This window comes from Cervus canadensis, chromosome 30, assembly GCF_019320065.1.
Source record: "Cervus canadensis isolate Bull #8, Minnesota chromosome 30, ASM1932006v1, whole genome shotgun sequence".
Lineage (NCBI taxonomy): Eukaryota > Metazoa > Chordata > Mammalia > Artiodactyla > Cervidae > Cervus > Cervus canadensis.
This window is the reverse complement of record NC_057415.1, coordinates 21,569,745-21,582,327: the sequence shown is the minus strand read 5'-3', so window position 1 is coordinate 21,582,327 and position 12,583 is coordinate 21,569,745. Positions and strand designations below refer to the sequence as shown.

Genomic DNA, 12,583 nt, shown 5'->3' with positions numbered 1-12,583 from the left:
CTGTGTACACACTGCAAATAAAAGTTACTCCTGGAAACTCCGTCTGACGCAAGCACGTCTGGACAGACTTTTATTCCAGCTCTCTCTCCGGGACACGCACAGATGTCTGCGGGTCTGAAGTGGCCGTGGCCTACCCGCTACCTCCCCAGCTCGGGGCGGGACTGACGGGGCGGGCACCCGACATTTCCACCACCCTCCTCCACGGCCATGTCCAGAGCTGCCAGCTCACAAAGTGAGCTCTCTGGAAGCTTATTCTTGGGCTGCTGGCTCCCAGCCCAAACAAACGGAAAGGCTCCCTCAGAAGCTCTCTTCTCTCCCGGCTCATTCAGAGCAAGTAAACGCGATGAAAGCTCCAGATGGAGCCCCAAGGTGGACCCTGAGCTGAAGACGGCCCTCCAGGGCCATGGCAGGTACCAAAGGTTCAAATCCAGTTTAGGTATGACTGTCAGGGTGTGAGACTGGAGGTCCTAAGACGCTGCCCACCTCCCCTCAGGAGAGCAGCATCAAAGACAACGATGGATGGGAAGTGAGGGGGCTCAGAGCTGGCACTGGTGCCAAGGCTGGGCAGGGACTCCACTCTGTAGCCCCGGCCCTTCCCCTCCTGCCCAGGGAAGCTGGCGCTGACCACACACACCCCACTCCTGGGCCAGCCCCCACAGCAGCCCTCCTCCTGCCTTGGTGTCTGCTGCCGCAGCCCCCACGCAGACTGTGAGCCCTCCAGCAGAGTCACCTGAGCCTTCTGACACCAGCTTTCCTCCTCTGCCTTCCCATCACCAGCTGGGGCCAGAAATGTAACAAACAGACAAAGCTGCTCACTGACAGGAGAAACACCTACGACCAGACCTGCTCAGGAGCCACCTCTAAAAAGAACCGCACTCTGTAGGCAGATTTCGTCCCTTATCTGATGATCGGCATTATCAAACATATCAGCAACTGGGATGCGGCTTCTTCCTACCCACTGGGATGGCAGAGTCTGAGACAGAGAAAAGGGGACGCATTAGCAGGCAAACCGTGAGCCGGAACCCCTTACCCGCCAATCCTACACACAGACGAAATGCCATGGACACTCAACAGGCCCCCATGGCTCAGTCATGGGGCATAGCTCACCTGGCCAGGTAAGACCAGGTAAGGTCAGTATCTGCATGAGCAAAGAGTGTCACCTGTACCCTGATTCCATCCATGACACTCCCTTTGGCCTCCTGAGCACTTAGCATGAGCTCCTGGAGCTACAAAAGGAGTGGGGGCAGGTCAGGCCTTGCCAGCAATGGTGTGAGTGCTAACAAAGTAGAATTAACAAAGCTTCCAAATGGGTCCCTGATGGAGAATCGTATAGTAAGAAACTGTGGGTGAGTTCAAGGTCAGTATGTCAACAGTGTTTACATTTTCGTTTTTAAAAAAGAATTTAACAATGTTCAAATTGTTTAATGTTTAATGTTAAACATGGCTTAACAATGTTTAAATCAGCAGGGAAGCCTGGTGTGCTGCAGTCCATGGAGTCACAAAGAGTTGGACACGACTGAGTAACTGAGCTGAACTGAACTGAAGTTTTAAAATGAGTTATGGATGTACAAGGGTTTCCCTGGTAGCTCAGCTGGTAAAGAATCTGCCTGCAATGCAGGAGACCTTGGTTCAATTCCTGGGCTGGGAAGATCCCCTGGAGGAGGGATAGGCTACCCACTTCAGTATTCTTGGGATTCCCTCATGGCTTAGACATAAAGAATCAGTCTGCAATGCAGGAGACCTGGGTTCGATCCCTGGGCTGGGAAGAACCCCTAGAAGAGGGCATGGCAACCCACTCCAGTGTTCTTGCCTGGAGAATCCCCATGGACAGAGGAGCCTGGAAGACTACAGTCCATGAGGTTGCAAAGAGTCGATACAACTGAGTGACTAAGCACACGTGTATGTAAAAACCAAAATCAGAAAAAAAGAAAAGAGGGGAGGAAGAGGGGGAGAGTCAAAATGAGAAAAAAGAAAGGAAGAAACCAAAACAGTTCTGGAATTTGTGAGAGTGAAGAAAGGAATAGGCTACCCACTCCAGTATTCTTGTCTGGAGACTACAGCTTCACATTACGGCTTCCCTGGTGGCTCAGATGGTAAAAGAATCTGCTTCAGTGCAGGAGACCTAGGTTCGATCCCTGGGTTGGAAAGATCCCGTGGAGAAGGAAATGGCACTCCAGTATTCTTGCCTGGAGAATCCCATGGACAGAGGAGACTGGTGGGGTACAGTCCATGGGGTTGCAAAGAGCTGGACATGACTCGGTGACTAACACTTTCATTTTAATAACATTTAAAACAGGGTGGGCCTACTTTAACTGTCTCCCAGTCAGAGCTGAGGAGGAGTGAGATGCTGAGGAGGCCCTTTGCAGGCGCGCCTTCCTTCCACAACCTCAACCCCGCTGACCAAGCCCGACGATGCAGCTGGCGGACCCAACACTGCAGACGGTCAGTGCCCCCTCACCTGGCCCTCTGTCCCCAGAGCCACTCCTGTGTGTGGCAGGCCCTACCAGTCCATCACAGCCCAGTTCAGATTTGCCTCCCCTGGAAGCAGGTCCTCGCGGGAAAGGCCTGAGCGGGGCAGGCTGAGGTTTCAGGGCCCGGGTGGTTGCAGCACGGAATCCAAGCAGCCACCACCCGCAACCACCACAGACCATGCCCTGCAGAGCTCCGCCTGGCAGACTTGATTGCACGTGGCCCTGCGATCGGCAGGTAGACAGTCCCGTCCCTCTGTGATGCAAGAAGGGCTCACCACACAGGACTCAGACAAGATGGAAGCCACGTTCACCTGAGACCAGGTGAGACACAGGCACCCCCAATTCCATTCTGGGCCTCGTCCAGGATGGGCTGAATGGTCATCCCCACAGATCAACTGGAACGAAACACTTGTCACCCGACTCTGCTTCAGCTTCTCTTCTTCCCCCAGGCCTCCCTGGACCCACAGCCAGGCTGAGTCCTCAGACAGCCCCGCTGAGAACAGGCCAGCCTTGGGGGACACATCCTCCAATCTACCACCCCTCACTCTTCATCCCACTGCCCCACACCTGGGTCTTACAGACTGTCTAATACCTCCCTACAAAGGAAAAACCCAGAGTGCCTGATCCCTGATGTGCCTGCCATGGTCACACAACTCTCCACGGCAACATCTGTCTCCACACATCTCTCTACCTCCCTGGCTCCCCCACAATAATCCTTTCAAATAAAGACTCTTACTAAGCCTGGCTTTGATTTACATTCGACCACTGATTACAAATGACCTGAAGCCCAAAAACACATGGATCTGACAGACAGGTGAGACCTCTGATTTCCACCTTCCTGAAGACTCTCAGGGTTCCCTAAGGTCTCACTAGTTCCGGCTCAAAGTACAAACAGGGACTGGTTCGAGAACCCGCTCAGAAGCGTGTCTGAGACCTTAAGCCACAGATGCTTCTGGGGGCTGGCGAGCAAGAGAAACAGGGGGAAGCGACATCAAGGAAAATCAGACCACTCACGCATGTCCAGTGTCCCGTTCACTACGGAAACTCTGTGCTTCCTTGGAAACATCACACACAGCACACAGGGAACTTCCCTGGTGATCCAGTGGCTAAGACTGTGCTCCCAATGCAGGGCGCCCAGGTTCGATCCCTGCTCAGGGAACTAGATCCCACATGCCACAACTAAGAATTCACGTGCTGCAGCTAAATATCCTGCGTGCTGCAACTTAGACCAGGCACAGACAAACACATGAATAAAATGTTAACAAACAGACAAAAAACAACCACAGCACACGGAACCCTTTGCTTAAGCTGATAGCCCTCCAGGAGGTGTGCAGGTCTCCACGGGGCCATCCAAAGCATAACACACAGTGAATCCAGGCCCCCTGCTCCCCACACCCCTGCAGGTAGAGAAGTTCTGGGTGGGGAACACTTCCACCACCAACAAATGCTTTACTCTCATTCTCCCAGCAGGGGGTGAAGGGGTAGCGGGTGGGGCTCATTGGGGAACCTTCACTGATCGACTGAACACGCGAGATTCTCTTTCAGTCAGCAAAGAATCTGCCTGCAATGCAGGAGACCTGGGTTCAATTCCTGGGTCAAGAAGATGCCCTGAGGAATGGCAACCCATTCAGTATTCTTTCCTGGAGAATCCCACGGACAGAGAAGCCTGGCAGGCTACAGTCCATGGGGTCACAAGAGTCGGACACCACTTGGTGACTAAACCATCACCACCATTCTTTCTAAATATGCTGCTACCAAATGTGTGAAAGGAAATGTTCATCTCGCTGCTGATCAGAAAAATACAGATTAACACAAGATGCCATTCTCCCCCTACAGAAGTAACAAAGAAAAAAAAAAAGATAAGGTTCAGAGGTGGTGAGGAGGTGTGGGCCCCTTCCCACGGTCAACAGGAAGTCTTTTCTAGAAGCAACATCCGGAACCTTCCAAATCAATGCTAGCTACAGGTAACAATGTTCTCATCTTGTATTCACACACAGAAGTTCTCATCCAGTAGCCTCTTGATAGCAATAAAAACAGAAAACATCCCCAAAGACAGGATTAAATGAGCATCTAAAGGACCAGGCTGGCACCAAAGTGTGGGTATGGTCTTTCTGGACTGCTGTGGTTTCGAGTCACACCTTCTCAGCCAACCCAGGAGGCAACGGGGACACCCACTGCCCTACCTGAGGCATGTCAACACATGAGAAAAGCCGTCAAAATAAACTTCTGAAAGTTGCATCCATCTGAGTTTTGTTCCCACCCCAGAGAGCAGCATATGGATAGAAAACCGCGGTGTACAAACCACGGAGAAGTTCCTGGGATCTGCGTGTGTTTCTTCAGTAACAAATGAAATAATGAATCAGATCTAACAGAAGGGGAGGATGCGTTTTGGCAAACTGCTTTTCCTAGCAGCTGATTAAACTAGGTTTGGGTTTTAGGAAGGGAAGCTCTCGGGCTTTGCTGAGACCCAGACTGCAGAGCTCAGTGCTGACATATTTCCCAGCAGCTGATTAAACTAGGTTTGGGTTTTAGGAAGGGAAGCTCTCAAGCTTTGCTGAGCTCCAAACTGCAGAGCTCGGTGCTGACATCACACACACGCTCCACCAGGGCAGGGATGGTCTCTGCGGAGCCAGAGGGAAGTGCTTAGAAACGGCTCCCCACCGCTGTGCTGCAAACTCTGGAAGCTTGATTTCTCACGAACGCAGATGTCGGGACATCCCACTAACTTCCCTCCTAAACATGGATACGGAGCCATAATTCCTCACAGAAACATCATTAGCCATGCGTTTTTTTTTTTTTTTCTTTTATGATAGAAAACTCATAACTTGGTTGATGCAGAGAAGTGGGGACTCCAAGGGAAGGGGAGACCCCATGCTTTCCTCTGGTGACAACACTGGTGTGAGTGGCAACAAACAGCCATCTGACCGGACACGGAGATGTTGTTGCCCTGGGATAACTCATGTAATATGAGAGCTGTGTTTTCTTTACAAAACAGAATTTTTTGGTACAGTGATGCAATGCCTTAAATCTGAAGGAGTGAAAATGCCCCAAAGTATCAGTCAACAGAAAACAACAAATGCCTATCACTTACAAACAAGTCAACGATATAGGTTATACATCTCTTTGATCTCAAAATCATACAATTGGATGCTTTTGATTATGAGATTAAAATATGGAAAAGATGAGCACAAAAAAAAAACAACAACAACAACAAAACAAGCCAACAATAACTTCAGTGGAGAGCCATCCTTGGCCATTTACAAAAGCACCAACAGCCTGCCCTGAGTTGGAAATCTTGAGCTCACACCAGCCGTCTTGAGTCTAACAATCCAGCCCCCTCTAAGGACAGGAGTTTGTCTTTGTTCAACAGGACTACTCCGGGGCTTCCCACAATCAAGTCTTGACCTTCCCCTTTCTGCTCAAGGTCACAACTACCTGCTTACTGCGGTTGGCTTTGGACAGCAGGGACAGGCCCCTCCCACATGGCTGAGGGACCAGGAAAAGCCATGGTCATGGAAGGCCAGGCTCCAACCCGAGGTTTCACCGCAGTGAGGGCCCGACAAGGAAAAGTGACCAAGACTCGGGCCAGTTATGAGTTCAGTCTTCACACTCGGAGGGTGTGCTTTAGGTCTGCCAGGAACACGGGGTGCCAGGGCGTCCTCAGCTCCTGGGGGCAGGCTGGGCCAACTCCTGGCCATTACCACGGGGCCCAGAGTGCTCATGGGGTGAGAGTCCTGCTCTCTGCTCAGCTGATGCTGACGACTATCACACAAGGCTGTGGCTCCAAAAGTATGGGATTTATTTCTTTATTCACTGCATTTTTGTTCTTGGCACTATGCCCTCTCCACAGCTAAAAACATCTGGCTTGCTCAACACAGCACTGGACTTGTGATAATTAATCAGTACATGCTGATTGACCTGGCAGGGCCCAGAATGCCAGCCCAGAAAGACGAATTCTTTTCAAAATATCATCCAAGAGCCCCAGACAAGACCAGGAAAGTCCACATGTGTTCACTTACCCTCCATGACCAAATTCTCACTCTAAAAAAAAAAAAACCCCAGCCCATTGCGTCCCACAGAGGACAGACAGGAGGTGCCAGAAGCCGCTGGAAGTCAGCACCACCCAGTGAGAAGGGCTGGCCGCTCAGAGAACCTCAAATTATATGGGGTAGGCTGAGGGAGGAGGAATGGGGGTGGTACAGGGTTTCTTATTGGGGTGACCAAAAGTTCTTAGAACTGTGACACAGGTGGTGGTTACACACACTGTGAATGACCTAAATGCCACCGAGCTGTTCACTGTAATGTGGCTGAGATTATGTTATGCTCAATAAACAAACACATACATTTACATAAATATAAAAAAAGGAAATTGAAATGAGCTTCCAATGGGCACAAAACTGGATTCTTCCACGCGAGGAAGATAACTGCCCCGCCACTAGACAGAACCCATTCGCCTGTCTCCAGGCGAGGACAGTTTGCATGGCCATCAACTCTGTACAACTTGCAGAGCTGTATCAAGACAGACAACTCCCACAGGTTCCAACGTGCCATCCAAAGGCTGCTCATTCCAAAGTCTAAAGACAACAGAAGGGAGAGGGGAACTGTGAGATTCAGGAGGGAAGGGGGCTCAGGGCCAGGCAACAGGATAGACAGAAATGAAGGGTGCAGTTGCGCCAAGAAGGACTCCTGCATTTCTAGAGGGGAGTGGGTGATGGGGAGAAGATCTGGGGGGCTGGGAGTGAGGAGGAGGCTTGCCCATGATGTCAAGTAAAGCACCGCTGTCCGGGGAGAAGCCTGCCAGTGTCCCAGCAGCGCTGCCTCCCAGGCGGTGGGACGTTCCCATGAAGGAACTGCAGCTGCCTGGGGCATGAACCAATGGAGCCCACACAGAAAAAGGATGAATGGTAAGACAAGTCCCCCTTATGCAAGTGAAAATACACAGTGACCACGTAGATCTGTGCTCACACAGTCTTGAAAATAAGGAACAGGGATGTCAATTCACTTTCAGAAATGCCCTTTTTTTCCCCTGCCAAATAAGAATTCTTGCCACGGTTTCTCAAACATCCCTAAGAACCTATATGGTCAGAGAGAGGGGGCTGTCTTGGGCCCTTTCCTTCTTTGAAAAGAATCACTGCTCTAGGAAGACACCTGTGTTGACCCCAGGTATGCCCAACCCGAACACCCCTTCCAGCCTGCACACCCCTGTTCAGAGATGCAGATATCAAGCAGCCCATTCCTCAGAGGTCACTGGCCACCCAGGGACTCTGAGATTCCTCCTGTATAGAACACAGTGTCTTGTCGAGACCGTACATGTTTCTGTCTCAAGGCCCAAGCAGGTCACACACACACACGAACTCCTCAACGACAGCCAAACTATACTATTCTCACTGTGATTCTTGCTCATTAATCAACACCCCCGTATCCAGTCCCCGGACAGGACACAGGTCTGCGGTCCTGAAGGTGGATGTTTTCAGGTGAGTTCTCACTGACAGCAAGGGAGGTAACTGCCAGGACGCAAGGACTTCTTGCTGGGTTCACATGACGATGAATTCACATATGAATACGACCTCCGTTACTGGAACCTTCTGCAAGGATGCTGCTCCTCTTCCCCTGCCCTCTCATTACTGTGTAACTGTTATGTTCTAAGCCACAAGCTCCAGAAGACATGACCCAAAGAGAGGGGTTTGTTATTCTTTTAGGAGCAATCAGAACAGAAACTAAAATGTCAGCAAACAACTGGAAAGGAACGGAATGACTAATCTCCAGAGCTAACCACCACAGTGAAGAATTAACAGGGGTGCCCCCTCTCAGCTGTCAAAGCTGAAGGCTGTCTATGAAAAGAAGTGGGCACGCCTTCCCCGCCATACCCCACCCGCGCCCACCTCTGTCCTGGCAGCCACGCGCAGACGAGAACAGGACATCGGGAACTCAGTCCTGGGACAGCGCTCACTTTCACACCCTCACAGCCTGGCTGCCCATCTTCTGAAACCTCAGAACTAGACGGTCTCGGGAACCTCACGGAAGACACCACGCCAGCATGTGGTCCCTACAATTCAGATACAGATGAGCCTAGGGCTGTGGGGGCTAAAAGGAATGTACACCCCAACTCCCTCGGAGGAGGGGCTGACTTTAATTCCCCTCCCCTCTATACTTCCTGGGCTTCCCTTGTAGCTCAGTTGGTAAAGAATCTGCCAGCAATGCAGGAGACCTGGGTTCGATTCCTGGGTCGGGAAGATCCCCTGGAAAAGGAAATGGCTACCCTCTCCAGAATTCTTGCCTGGAGAATCCCATGGACAGAGGAGCCTGGTAGGTTCCCAGTCCACAGGGTCACGAAAGTCGGACACAACTTAGCAACTGAACAACAACCCGACCTACTGTTTCGGCACCCTGATCTCAAATGTCTAGCATTCAGAATTATGAGAAATAAACACCAGCTGCTTAGAAACCACCCCAGTCTGCGTTATTTTTTACAGCAGCACAAACCCCAGAGCCTTCATCATTTTGTACTTTAGGATTCGTGACAAAGGAAGATTAAGCCTCATACAGAAGGATGTGCTATCAACTATCTTGCATCCTCGACAAATAAACAACAACCAATCTCCGTTTAAACCTCTGACTAAAACATACCACTCCACTAGCCTTAATTTACCACGGTTTTCAAGATAATCCAATTTGTGGCCTTGATTAGCAATAGACAAAACATAAATTAGTACTACAGACACACCACTTGGAACTGTCCCCTTAAATACTATGAACAAGAGGGGAATCTCTTCCACGCTTTAGGGAGATTCCTACCACCCATCTCCTGCCCCACCATCTGAAACTGCTCCCTGGCAGCAAACTGATGCTTCTGGAAACACATGAAGACATGCAGGTCACTGGGATGCTGTGTATTAACTTCCTACCCCTGGGCACCAAATGCTGACCCAGAGGCTTCAAAGCTTTAGTGTTCCTCTGAACAAACCTCATTTGCTACTCCCTCTGGATACCATGGGTACCCCCAGAATCCAGTCAGGGAGATGGGGCAGTGCCTTCAGCTAGGATGCTGGCCCCACTCCAAACAAAGGCTGCATTTCAGACACTGGGTCTAATACATTCCTCAAGTACCAGAACCAGGACAGAGGGGTGTGATCGCTGCAGACCCATAGACAGTAATGGATAACAAGGAACACCATGAACAACTATGCTTATAAGAAAAGTCAACAACATAGAGGGAATGATCCAATCTCTCAATCACCACAAACTGTCACAATGTACCGTGATGAAATAAACAAACTGAACAACACTTTAAAAATAAAATTCATAGTTAAAAATCCTTTTGAAACAGCTATCTCCAGGTCCAGATGATTTTATCAGCAAATTCTACCAATGAATGAAGAAATAACAGCAATTCTACATAATGATAATTGCTCAGTCATGTCCGCCGACTCTTTGTGACCTCACAGACTGGCGCCCACCAGGCTCCTCTGTCCATGGAATTCTCCAGGCAAGAATGCCGGAGTGGGTTGCCATTTCCTTCTCCACTATTCTACATAAGCTCTTCCAAAACACAGAGGAGGAAAAACCGTTTCCCAACTTAAATGAGGCTAGCATTACCCCGATAACAAAACCACGCAAAAACAGCCAAAGAAGACTGCAGACCAATATCCCTTGTGAACACAGATGCAAAAATCCTCAACAAAATATCAGCAAATTGAATCCACCGATATACTGGATTGGTCAAAAAGTCTTTTCAGGTTTTTCTGTAACACCTTCCAGAAAAACCCAAACAGACTTTTTGGCCAAACCAATATATAAAATGTTATACCACAACCAAATGGAGTTCATCCCAGAATGCAAGGCTGGGTCAGTGTGTAAAATCAATCAGTGTAATCTACCATATTAACCATCTACAGAAGAAAAAACACAAAAGCCTAACAATTTATGGCCAAAAAGTATTTTGAAAATACTCAGCATCCAATCATGATAACTCTCAGCTAACTAGCAATAGAAGGGAACCCCGACAGTCTACTAACGAATATCTATGAAGAAACCTATAGCTAACATGATACTCAGTGGTGGAAGGCTGAACGCTTTCCCCAAATGACAGGGACAAGGCAGACATCTGCTGACACCGCCTCTATTCATCACTGTACGGGAGCCCTGGCTAGTGATGAGATGAGACAAAGATATAAAAGGTATACAGATTAGCAGGGAAGAAATAAAATGGGCTTTTCACAGCATGATTGCCTCTGTTGAAAATTCCAAAGAACCTACAGCAACAACAAAAAAGCTCTCGAGATTAACAAGACAGTTTAGCAAAATCACAGGATACAAGATCAGTAACAGAAAATGAATCATCTTTCCATGTACTCCCTATGAATGATGGTAAATTGGTAAGTCGAACTTCATCACTATTAAAATGTTGCCTTCTGTGAAAATCTTATTGCAAGAACTGAACGACAAGTAGTAGACTGGAAGAAAATGTTTGAAAACCCCAACTATGACAAAGAACTTATGTTCAGGAAAAATTCCCAAAATTCAATAGGAAGAAAAAAAAATCAACCCAATAAAATACAAGATACTTCACCAAACTAGATACAGGGATTGCAAATAAGTTCATGAGAAAGTATTAAATGCCATCAGTCACTAGGAAATGCAAACTAAAATCACAAGGAGACACACAGTATGCAAATTAGAATGGTTAAAAGAAATAGTGCAGCCACTGTGGAAAACAGTATGGAGGCTTTTCAAAAAACAAAAGCAGAATTACCATATGACCCAGAAATTTCACTCTTAGTTATATATCCAAAAAACCTCAAATCACTAGCTCTACAAGATGCATGCACCCCAGTATTCACAGCAACATTATTTCTAACTATCAAGGTAAAGAAGTAACCTAAGTGTCCATCAATAAATGAATGTATAAACACGACATTTTATATACATGTATATGTATGTATGTAAAATGGAATATTAGTCATAAAAAGAATGGAACTTTGCCATTTGCAGCAACATAAATAGACTCGGAGGGTACTATGCCAAGTGAAATAAGTTAGAGAAAAACAAATACTGTATATCACTTATACATGGAATCTAAAAATACAACAAACTAGTGATTATAACAAAAAAGGAGCAGACTCACAGATACAGAGAACAAATCAGTGGTTACCAATGGTGAGAGGGAAGTAGGGAGGGGCAAGATAGGCACAGGGGATTAAGAGGTGCCTTATTATATCAGGTATAAAATAATATAAATATCTTATTATATCAGGTATAAAATAAGCTACAAGGACATACTGTACAACGTGGGGAACGCAGCCAATATTTTATAAGAACTATAAATGGAGTGTAACCTTTAAACACAGGGAATCACTATACCGTACACCTGTAACTTGGGCTTCCCTTGTAGCGGCAGTTGGTAAAGAGTCTGCACTGTCTATCAACAATATTCCAATGAAAAACCAATTAACAAAGCCAAGTATGAGTGAGGATGTGGAGCAACTCGAACCCTCACAGGTTGTTGGTGAGAATGTAAAGCAAGACAGACACTCCAGAAAATACTTTGCTGGTTTTTATAAAGTTAAACATACACTTACCAAGGGGCCCAAAAATCTCATTCGTGAGTATTTATCCTAAGTAAATGCAACCATGCCTTCACAGAAGAGCTGACAGACAAATATTTATGGCCGCTCCATTTAAGGGTACAACAGAATACTACTCAGTGACCAGAAAAAAAATCAAATGTCGATATATGCAACAACTTGACTGAGCCTCAAAGGTGTTATCCTTGGGAAAGAAGCCATCCTTAATAGGCTATCTACTCTCTGGCTCCATTTATAGGACATTCATAAACAAGTAAACTACAAGGACAGATTAAGTCAGTTTTCAGAGGTGATGAGAGGGTGCAAACATAAAGGGTAATACAGGCATACCTCATTTTACTGCCCGTGGCAGATACTGCTTTTTATAAATTGAAGGTTTGTAGCAACCCTTCTTCGAGCAAGTCTACTGGCACAATTTTTTCCAACAGCACTTGCTCACTTTGTGTCTTGGTGTTACATTTTGGTAATTCTCAGAATATTTTAAACTTTCCAATTTTAATTGTATTTGTTATGGTGGTCTATGATCAA

The 12,583-nt window shown here is 47.6% G+C and overlaps 1 protein-coding gene and 2 long non-coding RNA genes across 5 annotated transcripts in view; 2 read left to right on the top strand and 1 right to left on the bottom strand.

The window, feature by feature from the left end:
* The window catches only part of SEMA4D (semaphorin 4D), a 132,286-nt gene that overhangs the window by 94,239 nt on the left and 25,464 nt on the right, over window positions 1-12,583 (bottom strand). The gene's annotated exons all lie outside the window — the stretch shown is intronic.
* Window positions 209-2,519, top strand: LOC122432025. Its single transcript, XR_006266697.1, has 3 exons — window positions 209-410; window positions 778-1,115; window positions 2,297-2,519. It is a non-coding gene; the product is annotated as an uncharacterized LOC122432025 (long non-coding RNA).
* LOC122432023 lies at window positions 2,643-3,215 on the top strand. The gene is made up of 2 exons (XR_006266696.1): window positions 2,643-2,792; window positions 2,921-3,215. It is a non-coding gene; the product is annotated as an uncharacterized LOC122432023 (long non-coding RNA).